The sequence below is a fragment of the Periplaneta americana genome, chromosome 5 (genome assembly GCF_040183065.1).
Source record: "Periplaneta americana isolate PAMFEO1 chromosome 5, P.americana_PAMFEO1_priV1, whole genome shotgun sequence".
Classification (NCBI taxonomy): domain Eukaryota; kingdom Metazoa; phylum Arthropoda; class Insecta; order Blattodea; family Blattidae; genus Periplaneta; species Periplaneta americana.
Window position 1 is genome coordinate 96,058,177 of NC_091121.1, and position 13,258 is coordinate 96,071,434.

The 13,258-nt window shown below is 36.4% G+C and overlaps 1 non-coding gene across 1 annotated transcript; it reads right to left on the minus strand.

The window, feature by feature from the left end:
- Positions 1–9,597: 9,597 nt before the first annotated feature.
- TRNAS-GCU (transfer RNA serine (anticodon GCU)) lies at positions 9,598–9,671 on the minus strand. The gene has a single exon. It is a non-coding gene; the product is annotated as a tRNA-Ser (tRNA).
- Positions 9,672–13,258: the final 3,587 nt, after the last annotated feature.

Here is a 13,258-nt window from a genome sequence, read left to right on the forward strand (position 1 = left end):
TAAACTGAATAACTGCTTGTTTTTTTCACTTTAGATGGAATTTACATCATGCGCATCATATTCGAACTCGATATCAAATGAAGTCTTTAACATTAGTCTTTATCCATTCTCATGGTGAAAGAGATGTTTGAAAGATATCTGCACCCGTCGTGTTTAAATCAGTTAACACTGGTTGAAGTATGAGATGATTAATACTCGAATTTGATTTTATAGGTCGTCTTCTAAAATTTTATCATTTCTTCTCCAAGGATATTATCTCAAACCTTTGATATAAATTAAATCTCACAGAGGCTGAAATTAAGTATTACCCTTTCTTTCAGTATTCACGAAGATCAAATACAAGTAAGACGCTATCAGTCAACATGGTGTAGACATTCCGCTTTCTAACACAGTTTTTTTTTAAGAAAATGAGTTTAAAAAGCGGTTTTCTAGATGAATATGAAACAATATTTTAACAGAAGTAGAGTGAACATTTTTTCTCGGTCGCGTTGCCGCTTGCTCGCTCATTTTTCAAACTCAGGCACTGGGAAAATTTATTCACGTCGGCACAGGCTTTTCCTTAAAGGCTTAAATTATGAATAACTTTTTAAGTCCGTAACATGAGGCAGACATCGTCACAGCTTTTAGTTGAATCTCAGCTCGCTATTTAATTCTGGTCCATAAATGAAAAGGAAATGTCAAAAGCTGAGTTGTAATATCGGTGGGTAGAGAAATTTATCGCTGCGAATTGGCCATTGTTATTCGCTACTGCACTTCAGCGCCGCTCTTGATGTATGTAAAACAGAGAAGATTGTGGTACGTACGAATCTCTGTTTGCATTCTGTACGGGTAGGGTTTAAATTGACACATGCACTTTTTTATAGTATCTTGATATAATAATAATAATAATAATAATAATAATAATAATAATAATAGTTTATTTTTCACAGTGTCATATAAGTGGATACATGCGTCAAAATATCATGAAAAAATATATATATATACACAGGGTGATTCATGAGGATTTACCGTCTCTTACGGAGCTTATTTCCGAAGACATTCTGAGCAAAAAGTCATATAAACATTTGTCCTAATCGCAATATATTCAAAGTTATATTAATTTGAAGTTGTTAGTAAAATACTTTTCTTCTTTACTTTTAAGAGTAAAAAACATTACAAATAGAGAATGAACTATTCAGAAGTGTCATTTCTTTAATTGGCTAGTGTTCTGAAGCCAAAAATATGTTGTTAATTGCTTTACACAGATTTTATTTTTCAATTTTTAACTAAAGAAACCTCATTCTTACATACTTATCACAAAAATTATTACAAATCATATGACTTTAGGAAGTTGATTCTTTACAGTTTATTAATACATCCTAATGCACAGTCTTAAAGAATTAACAAGAGTGGCGTGATTTGTAACAATTTTGTTAAATGGGTAAGAAAATGTAAATTTGTAGTTAGAAATCGAAAAAAAAATTCTGTATGAAGCAACTATAGAATTCACAACACATTTTTACCTTTAGAATATTAGCTAATTAAAGAAATGATACTCCTGAATAGGTCATTCTATATCTGTAATATTATTTTACCTATACAACTCAAGAATAATGATATCTTTACAAATAACTTCAAATTAGTGTAATTCTGAAAATATTGAGGTTAGGGCAAATGTTTATATGACATTTTTTGCTTAGAATGTCTTCGGAAATAAGCTCCGTAAGGGACGGTATATCTTCGTGATTCAACCTGTATATACAGGATGTTTCAAAAATACGGGGCATAATTTCAGGTATGTATTTCCCACATGTAGACAATCAAAATAGTTCATTACAACATGTGTCCGGAAATGCTTCATTTCCGAGTTATGGCCTTCACAACATTGAAATTCACCGGAACGTTTTTCTTTCCGCAGGTCGTTGTCATTACAGAAGATGTTCAAAATGTCCACCTCCTGCTTGAATACAGACCTCACATCGATGTCTCATTGACCTGCGAACACGATCCCAAACTCCAGGAGTATTGCGTATGTCCTCAGAACATGCCACAATGCGATTCCGAAGGGATTCCAAATCAGGCACAGGAGACGAATAAACCAATGATTTTAAATGGCCCCAAAAGTAGAAATCGAGAGGGTTCAGATCAGGTGAGCGTGGAGACCAAGCAACTGGGCCACCTCTACCTATCCATCGATCAGGAAACCTTCGATCCAAGTACCGGCGAGCCGTAAGACTGAAGTGTGCAGGAGCGCCATCATGCAAGAAGTGAATGTGTTGACGATTGATCATGGAGTGTCTTCTAAAACATGAGGTATGGTGCTTTCCAGGAAGTTTGTGTACGCCTGCCCCGTAAGTCTGTTTACAAGTACATGGGGTCCAACTAATCGATCACCAATGATACCGGCCCACATGTTGAGGGAGAACCGCACCTGGTGATGAGATGGAACAGTTGCACGTGGGTTTTCATACGCCCATACATGCTGATTGTAGAAATTTGTTATGCCATCTCGTGTGAACTGTGCTTCATCTGTAAATAATACTAAGGCAGGAATGTTCGGATTTACACCACACTCCTACAAGAACCACTGACAGAACCTAACTCGTGCAGGGTAATCTGCTAGTGACAGGGCCTGTACACGTTGCAAATGATAAGGATACAATTGATACTCTTTCAACAGTCTCCAGACAGTCGTATGAGGAACATTGACTTGCAACGCTACCCTTCGTGTGCTGATAGAAGGAGTCATGTTCAGAGCCTCCAGAATCTCCTCCTGTACTTCTGGAGTTGTAAATCTTGGTCGTCCCCTTCCCAAACCAGGAGAGTTAAATTTTCCATAACGGTAATGGAGACGTACAAATGTCTTCCGATCTGGACATTGTCGCTGTGGGTACCTCTCCTGGTACAAACGACGAGCCAGCGCAGCATTGCCGTCCGCCTTACCGTACATGAAGTGTATCTCTGCCAGCTCTTGATTTGAATACATGTCGCACAGTCTAACGCCTACACAACACTGAATGTAACCTTCGCCTCGGAATGAACTGTCAGAGTGCCCTCTTAATGTCTCCTTTGGCGGCAACGACCTGCGGAAAGGAAAACGTTCCGGTGAATTTCAATGTTGTGAAGGCCATAACTCGGAAATAAAGCATTTCCGGACACATGTTGTAATGAAATATTTTGATTGTCTACATGTGGGAAATACATACCTGAAATTATGCCCCGTATTTTTAAACACTCTATATATATATATATATATATATATATATATATATATATATATATATATATATATAAAGATGACATACGAGTAAGCTAATCTAAGAAAATGTTTACAGAATAAAACATTTGTCGATTAAAACCTCTATAATCTTTCTTTTAAATATACAGAAGAACGATTCTTTAGTTTTCTTGGAAAATGATTAAACAATAATAATCTCCCGGCATAGTCCGGAGATTGATCATACTTCGTACTACGATGATCATTTGTAAACAAAGAGGCTTTCCGAGAATCATAAATCATGAAAATCTCAATTTTTTAAAATCATTTACATCCTGTTTAAAGTGAATCACCAACAAAATTAATATAATTTGAAAATGATATGAGGACAACTTTTCACGCATGTGAGTTTCCACGTTAATGCACACTTTAAAACTTCGTACTTACTAACAACTACACATTTTGTTTCACGGTAATGGCTATTGGAAAAATGGGAGTTGATGCTTGCATAAATTTGACTACTCCACTGTTTTCCTTTTATATATTATGTGTCAATAACGTCTTGTTATGCAGAAATAACATTTTCACTACTTCATACATTTTCCAGCATAACATGTGGAGATGATAGATACATGTATCGTATACGGAAGCTAAGAGGAAGACTGGAAAATGAAAGATTGGAGTATGCTGGGTTTTCAATGAAATACCTGCCCTTGGACAAGACACTATGAATGAACGAACAGTAGATTGTTCAGTTAGAGACATCAGGCATAACAGTAACTCATTTAATTGATGGCTTATCACTAATGTTGATCAGGACTCATAGATGGCAGATCGTGCTAAATCTTTCGTGAACATAGAGAATACAGAGTGAGATAGGTTTTCATAAAGTGCAATATTTTCTCTGTCACTCTTTCTTCACGAGTATTTGTTATTGTTCTATTAACTCATCATTTCTGAATGACGTCTGTAGTTTAAAAAAGTGGCGTTATAATTACATAAACAAGGAGAGTAATGCCTCTCATGTTAGGAATGTTAAGTCATTGTCACAAGATACTTTCACTATAAAAAGAGATAATTTGAGGAGCTTATTTTCAATACTTCTCTTGTCCATCTAATAACAAAAATGAGCTTCCTGTGTTCATACATTCTTCAAATATAACTCTACATGCAATTGTCATGATTTGGCTCCAGAATGCCCTCTAAACCACTAAAGTCTTGCGTTAAAAGTGGCTATTGGAATCAAGCTGATTCCTGTCCACAGTAAAATTGCGAAAAAATATTTGTTCCAACTTTGGATTCAAAAAGTCTCATACTCCCATTTGATTCTAAATGCACCCAAACTCTTTGCTTTCATGTCTGTGAGTGTTTGGAAGTGAAGTGAGCTGCGGCCGTGGTTGACGCTACCATTTTATTACCCATAGTTCAATACAAAGCGTCGCAAAGATCATATAAAATCAAAGATATTAATACATAAAGTCAACGATATTAATACAATGTTCAATCTTCCACAATGTCTCTTCCCTAGCTGGTAACAAATTTTAGACCAAAAACGTTTTTCTTGATTTCCCACAAAGTTATGGAATATTACACTGTACATTTTATGATATTTCACAAGTCGTAAGCTTGAGAAATGTCACGCCAAATGACGACGACAGTGTTAATCATAGAATTAGATTTTAAGATTGAGCAGTCTCCTCTTGACCCATCGTCCACACTCTTTCCCTTCGTCCCTCTGTTCCTCGATTATATTGCGGTGATAATTGCTCAGGGAACGCGAGAACGAACTGCAGCGTTTAAATTGAGATTACGGGAGAGGACACGCTCTTAATTACAGCAAAAATTGCTACAGTGTAGGCAGTCCAGATTGCACGACATGTGCGTATATGCTGTGCAACAGGCGTGTAGGTGAGCTAGTAAGTCAGTGTATGAGTGAGGACAAAACGAGCGTGTTTAAAGTTGATATCACTCCATCCATCCATCCATCCATCCATCCATCCATCCATCCATCCATCTATCTATCCGTCCATCCATCCGTCCATCGGTCAGTCCATCCGTCCGTTCCTCCGTCTGTCCATCCATCCATCCATCCATCCATACGTCCATCCACCCATACATCCTTCCATCCATCTCTTCATCCATCCATTCGTTCATCCGTCCGTCCGTCCGTCCATCCGTCCATCCATCCATCCATCACCTACCTACCTACCCACCTACCTACCTACCTACCTACCTACCTACCTATTAGTCCCTCTTCGAGGAAGGGACAAGCTAGGAACTGTCCTTGCACGTATGCCGCTCATTGTACTAACCGGAATGGACTAATGCGCATGCCCTAAGGTCCCCTGCACAACAGATTCCCCTATGAGCCACCCTCGAACTCTCATACAGCCTACATGATCTCTTTGCTTTTCCTTCCAGGCATCACAGCAGTCTCTCGACTCCGGTCCCACGAACTATCATGTGTCCAGGGGATAGTCTACAATACATTACACTACCACCAGCAACTAATGACCACATACCACGAGGTCCAAGTTTTGTGGCGCCCACAGCCGAATTTACATCGGAGCTAGCCCTAAATATAGGATAAAACGGAATTAATGATGAAAGAGGATAAGTGAGTCCGAGATCAAACGCCGAAAGCTACCCATCAATTCTGGTTCAATAGGTTGAAGGAGAGCCTAGAAAAAATGTCAACCAGATAACATATCCCAACAAGGATTTTAACCCGGGCATGCTAGTTTCACGGTCAGACGTGCTAACCGTCACTCCATAATGGTGGACCTCAGTGTGTGTATAAACGAATTTTAATCCTGCGGTAGGCAAGTGGCCAGACCTTCAACGCAGGCGGTCCGGATTCGAATCCCGGTCAGACCTGAGATTTTTCGTTGAAAAATCCATAGTAATACTTGTAGCGAACAAGACAGCATTTGGAATTCTTCAGTTTCCCATGTGAGCCGTTATAACTGGCTTTAGAATGAGGATTTCACTACCCACTGTAGCTCCGCAAATTCATCACAATGCCGGTCCCATACAATCGTCGAGATTTTGTGAGAAAATTTCTTCCGCCATGAGGACTCGAACCAAGCAGAAGGCCTCGCTGGACGTCTAAAAATTACTTTAATATACTATATCTTTCACCAGAGTTCAATTTTATATACTTTATTTTGTTTCCCGACAATAAGAATAACCTCTAAAACTTACAATGGATTCATTCTTTGTGTTAGTAAATGCAATAATTAATTTATAGTTTGCTGCTTCATTATTATCACCATCTATCTTATTTTTATTTACTTGCACCATTATGTTGACATTCTTGATCCTCTACATATTATAAAAGATAACCTGTCTATTTTTCTTGTTCGGCGTCTGTTTCTGTGCAAATAGCTGTAATTTATATCCCAGAACTTAATGCAATTCTCCAGATAAACCAATACTTCAAACAAATTCTTGCCAATGTTAAGAAATTTTGAATTCTTTACAATACATTGTACATTTATGTTTCGTTAAATATTTCTAAAATATAAAATCCTTATTATTTTATTAACAGTAACAGTAATAATAATGATAATGATAATAACAATAATAATAATAATAATAATAATAATCTGTGGCGCTACAGCCCTTTAAGAGCCCAGACCGATCAGCCGGCTGCTGGCCTCATGTCCACATGCCTAAGCAGAGGTTAACGATCATGGTATTGTGTTATTAGCACGATGATCCTCCCAGCCGTTATAGCTGGCTTTCATAACCGGATTTTGCTACTTATGGTAGCTTCCCAAGTGCATCACGATGATGGTGGGCACCGGTCTCATACACTGGCAGACATTTAATGAGAAATTTTCATCCCCCGCGAGGACTCGAACCAGCGCGCATTCCGTAACGCGAGTTCTAGACAGGATGCCTTAGACCACGACGCCAGAGCGAGGGATACTGTGAAGGTAATAACTTATATTCATGCTAACGTCTCTCAAGATTAAGCTCAATATTAATCTATCTCGTTTTCTTAAAAATTTGTTTTCCCATTAATTTTCATGCACACAGTAAAAAGTGGAGCTTGTTTCCCTAGTCGATTTTAAGAATATGAGCAATACCTTATGACTATTAAAATATGAAAGTTGGAGTCAAAGTTTTTGTGCCGAATTCGGCCTCCATCCAGCTGTTTGTCGACCAGAACATCAGCAAACTTGAATGTGAAAAATAGTCTTAATTTCCTGTTATGAAGCGTTTTATCTCCGGAGAAGTCGTTGCAGCCGTTTGAATCTTGTGAGCTTGAGCTTGCTCAACAATTTTTCTCGCAGTTGAAACAAAGCCTCTGGCTAGTGTACGACGACACAAGCGGCGCGACTCTGCTTCTTTTCTTCTAAGCTTTGCGTCAGCAGCTGTACGGGTACACGTCACTCTTTAGATCTTTCAGAAACTTCTGACCCAAATCTGAATTCATGTTACAGTGAACACTGATTGGGCATACATAAAGTTTTTCGTACTTACTCAATGAAATGGCGCAAAGTAGGCCTACTCGTATTTGTATAATAATAATAATAATAATAATAATAATAATAATAATAACAATAATAATAATAATAATAATAATAATAATAATAATAATAATAATGCTTAAAGAAAACTACACATGGCTACCTATTTTAGTTCCTCAAGGTTTTATGTCAGTCCAACCTTATTTTGGTCTCTGTAGAGTAGATTATATGCCAGTCATTTTCCACTGGGCAATATGTGACGTCGAAGCGCGTTTCCCCTCTCGGAGCTCCTGTGGAGCACGTGAGGGAGGATAATGGTGTATCCCGGAGATCGTATGTCCGTAAAACGGCCATTTAAACGACTTGGAACTATCCCTTTAGGGTTGTTGTTTAGTCAACTGTCCGAAGACAAGTCTGAACCTCATAAGTGATAGCAACAAGGCACCACTTACGAGACAACTAAGCTAGGAGATAATGGAGTAGAATAGCCAGTTCCTTTCCCCTTCCATTGCATACATCGCCGATTAGCTACATATTACACTAATCAGACTTCAAGTGTATATAAACAATTGTTTTTCCTCGGACATACATCGTCAAGTGAGATGTACTGCCCGATAATAGATGTACATATCAGCCAGACGAAGACTAGTCAATGAAGTAACAGAGTAATTCTTAAGAGAGTAGGAGTTTTAAATAAAAGAGGTAGACTTATTAGTTGATTATTATTACTTTTATCATTATTAGTATTATTTTTAAAAGTTCAAATGTATTAATTTTCTGTTATATTTGTATAGAGAGTGATGGCGGATTAAGAACTGGAGTACATCTAATCCGCCATGACGTGAACAATGATTGATGAAATAAATAAATAAATAAATAAATAAATATCAGCCAGAACCTCAATCAGATTAGACGCAATTATGATTATAACGATGACGACGATTTAGACGATAAAGTGATGTTATGATGGTAGGGGAAATGTAAATATCTCCAGGAAGAAACTGGATATCGAATTTATTGACCATAAATTAACATGACCTGACCAGAAAGTGAAGCCATATATGCGGCTTAAAAACATATGTTAATCGTCAATATCGATTATAAATAGTATGCAAATGGCTAAATAAACAGAATGCAAAAAGAAACAAACCATTAGATATAAAGGATACTCATCCTTTCACTGGTTCGAGTATTTTCTAAGTCAGTGTAATTTGGACGGTATAGCAAAAAGAATAGCGGACGGAGCTCGTTTAAATCACAATTTAAATTATAATACATGATCCATTATGTATGCAAATGTAAAGTCACAGATTTGACGATGAGATGAAACTACATAAAAGTTTCAATTATTACACGCATAATTATAAGGTTATTTTCCAAAACATTTATCAAATTAAAATCATTTGAAATGCACCCAAATAAGGCAAACATTCGTGTCCTGGCTAATTTCATAAAATACATTATCTATAATCCAAATCTACGATATTTCACTTAGTTCATAAATTGTAAGGTATAAGTAGAAATATATATTTATATATACATTTTTATCTTTCACAAATCTATAGTGGTAGTGAAAAATATTTGAACAGTGAAATGTTTTTGAAGTGTTAGTGAAATCAGGATAGTGTCAGTAAAATGTTTCATAGTTTCAGTGCAGTGAGTGAATTGATAGCGAAATGAGTGTAGTGCTGAAAGGTACTTATACAAGTATGAACATACATCATATATATATATATATATATATATATATATATATATATATATATACTCGTGGGTTTGAGTTCGAATTTAGGGTTAAGATATAAATTAGATTTACTTTAATTAATTATGTTATATTAAGTGATTGTGCTTCATTTAATTTAGGATGCTCTTTGTTAATATTGTTATATACTGATATTATTGAATAATTTCAAGGAAAAATTGTTCCGGGGCCGGGTATCGATCCCGGGACCCTTCGCTTAGCGCGCGAACGCTCTACCGACTGAGCTACCCCAGGAACTATACACGACACCGTCACAATTTTTCCTTTATATCCACACAACTCAAATGAGCTGACAAGACGCCAGAACTCAATTATGAGTGCACACAAATGCTGTGTGGCTTAAATTGTGGCTTTCTGTTAACGTACCTCCAGTAACGAATGAAATTATTCAAACCTGCTTTACAGGGAGCTACTACCTGAAAGTCAGATTTGCACTGATATTATTATTTTATTATTAATATTGTGAATTGTAATTTATTATTAATTCTAATTATTGAGTGTAATTAGTTACCACTGCCACCGCGTATTTACCCATTTGCAGTGTGAATACATACGTACATACATACATACATACATACATACATACATACATACATACATACATACATACATACATACATACGTACAAAATAAATAGGCCTACATGTGTTGTAAACGTTTCTAACACCATTTTCTACCAACAAATGTCGGAATTTCCAAGTGTTATTAATATTAAAATATATTCGCTGTATATCGATTCTTCTGTCATTCGATTCCAGATCTTTAAGATCTCGTTTCTGTAATTTTTATTTAACATTTCGTTACAGGTTTTCTGTCGACACTAAATAATGTCTCATTTTTAGATTCAAGTTGTGTAATAAACATGATTACGAAACCTTCAATTCCAGGATTAAAGTGGAGTAACGTTAAATGTTAGCTTCTGTATTGAAGCAACTATAGGTTGCGCATAGAAATAGTTTTTATTTAAAATTTATTCTCCAGTTCTAGTGAATAAAAGATGTGAAATAATCTCTAGAGTAGGAATGTTTTCACACAACTTTTCACATTTATTTAACTTCAACCTCAACATTCCACACTCTCTTCCCAGGCATTCTCAAAGTCTAACCTTATGTGAGTAAGGAAGCTTATAAGGTGTAATGATATAAAATACGACGAAGCGAAGATTACGTCGACGGTGGCAACATGGAAACGTTGGCCTTCGTGACATAGTACTGTGCGAGTTCCCCGTAGCCTGACGGCAACTTCTCCATCAGCAAAGTTATGAGGGTTGTCTATCCGTTTCTTGTTAGTCGTTTGTTTAAAGCTTGCGTGTTTGATCGGTATGGAGCAATGATAGGTTAGAAATATGACCTTGCTATCGGAAGTCTGGTTTTTTAAACAAATTACCAACCATTAAATCTCATTTAGGAATTTGTTTAATTCACGGCTTAAATATCAACGAATTTTTAAATTGTGTTAATTTCAAAAAAAGTTGTTTATATCAAATTTATTTATTTATTTTTCGTTTTCCATCTTTCCTTTTCGTTCACGTTCCATTAAAGGTGATTTCGGCTTTCTATTTTCCAGCCTAGATTAGATTACGAGTTCTTGGAAGATTTCTGTTGGAGAACTAAAAAGTGTGACACGTTTTGTCTCAATATTTTCATTAGTCTTGATATTTTCATTACTCGTTTTCACTATTATCGTCCTAATCTCATCCCATTGTTCGAGTAGACTATAATGAAACGTGCTTTAAATAAAGAACCATAGCAATATCTATATTTCCGTACATAATTACATACCAGTGACAATTTATTACGATATTCAATTTTTTATATTATTATTATTATTATTATTATTATTATTATTATTATTATTATTATTATTATTATTATTATTATTGTTTTGTTCAGTTGTAACTACTGTATTTAAATATATGGAAATCAAGTGAAAATCTTTTTCGTCCTTAGTCTATACTCAAATTTTCATGTGGATGAAAAATGACCAGTAAGACTTTGCAAATATTCTTCATTTGGAGACATGGTCCGTTATGTACAGTATGTACGCCGCGCACCTCGTACTATTTCGCCTTCGATCGGATTTTAGCCCGCGAACTTCAAATTTAATAAAATGAAAACCTTCATGGCGCGACAGACTCAGGAGCTTCAAAGCCTGATGCTGGTCTAACATCCGCATGTCTCAGCAAGGGTGAATACTCATCTAACAAGTAATGGGGTGACATATATCTGGTTTACTGAACGGTATTTCGCTGCTCACTATAGCTCCAAAATTCATGACGCTGCTGTGTGGGTACCGGTGCCATAAAGTGGTCGACATTCCATTAGGAAATTTCTTCACCTATGAGTAGTCAACCCGGCTCTCATTCGGTATTGATAGTTCAAAGCATGGCGTTTTAGTGAATGCAGCTACGACGCGGGATCTCAGACCTAAAGGAGTTTCCCATAGAAGTAACTGTCAACGTCAAATGAATCGAAATTGAGTTGTAGTTGCAACTTAATTGCGTTGAAGATTCATGTATGTTCGCACCGGAGCAACTGTGAGTTTAGCGACTGCATATTCCACACGCCATTTGTACATACAAACAGCAACTGCCAACCGCAGTCACTAAGAGACACAACACACTCAGACAACTCAATTGATCAACTGAAATCGCAGTCGAGTTGAGAATAAAAGAGTGGGAACGTATGTATCTTGTTCGCATGGTTGTATCATTAGCAGAAGCGCTGAAGTAGAGTTACGGTTGAAGTTGCTTCAGTGAGAAACTTTCCTCATAGCTAGCATGTAATGGCTAGGAAGATCTGCATTTGGGTAATTAAGTCTAATAAATTTATACCAACCTTTCTTATAATCATTGACTAAAAACATAATATTTCTATCACTGATAGAGATTTTGAGTATTTCTACTTTTTACTCATATCAGTGTAGCATAACAATTGACTGTCAGACATTGGTCCAAAACTCTAACACTTGTGAGCAACGCCCACTTGTGACATTAAGTGAGCGAGCACCATGTAATCGAATAGATTTAATAGGACTACATGAATACATAAATGAAATAAATAAACAAATCAAATCTGAAAAATCTCATCAGAGTAATGATATCCTTGAATTTGAATGTCACTCAAAATTTTAGTAATGTCCAAGGAGAAACATTTCTGCAAATGTGAATCAGTTAATCGTAATCGTGCTTTGTTCTTGAGGTATTTCATGAGCAATAAAGTTTTTTTTTTCGCATAGGTTGGTTGTCCCTAATATAGCCACACATTTGACAGAAACACTCCGCATTATTTGAGGTTTTTTTGTATCTTCTGCTCCTCAAAGGCTATGAATTTCATAAGCAATGAAGTTTTTTTTTTCGCATAGGTTGGTTGTCCCTAATATAGCCACACATTTGAAAGAAACACTCCGCATTATTTGAAGTTTTTTTGTATCTTCTGCTCCTCAAAGGCTATGAATTTACCTTTTCAAAACAAATATTTCAGCACTAAGGAGAACCGAGGATCTATCAATGAAGTTTCTCACAAGCAGCCATGTTATTCTCTTGAATAATCTTGATTTTTCTGATTAAGTCCACACTGAATTAAAGGGGTTATACACCATGAAATACAGGAAGGCCTGTTATGTCACTAAAATAGTATAATGGATGGATAGGAACACTGTTTGTTCCGGCTGTATAACAAAGTTTGAATTGAAAAAAAAATCTCAATAACTAATTGTCGTGTGTCCTCCAGCCGACAGTAGTGACGACGTATATTCAGTTCCTATCGGCTATACTCTCTATTCACTGATGTCTTAGCTAGAGGGTGGGGAGCGCTCTTCTCA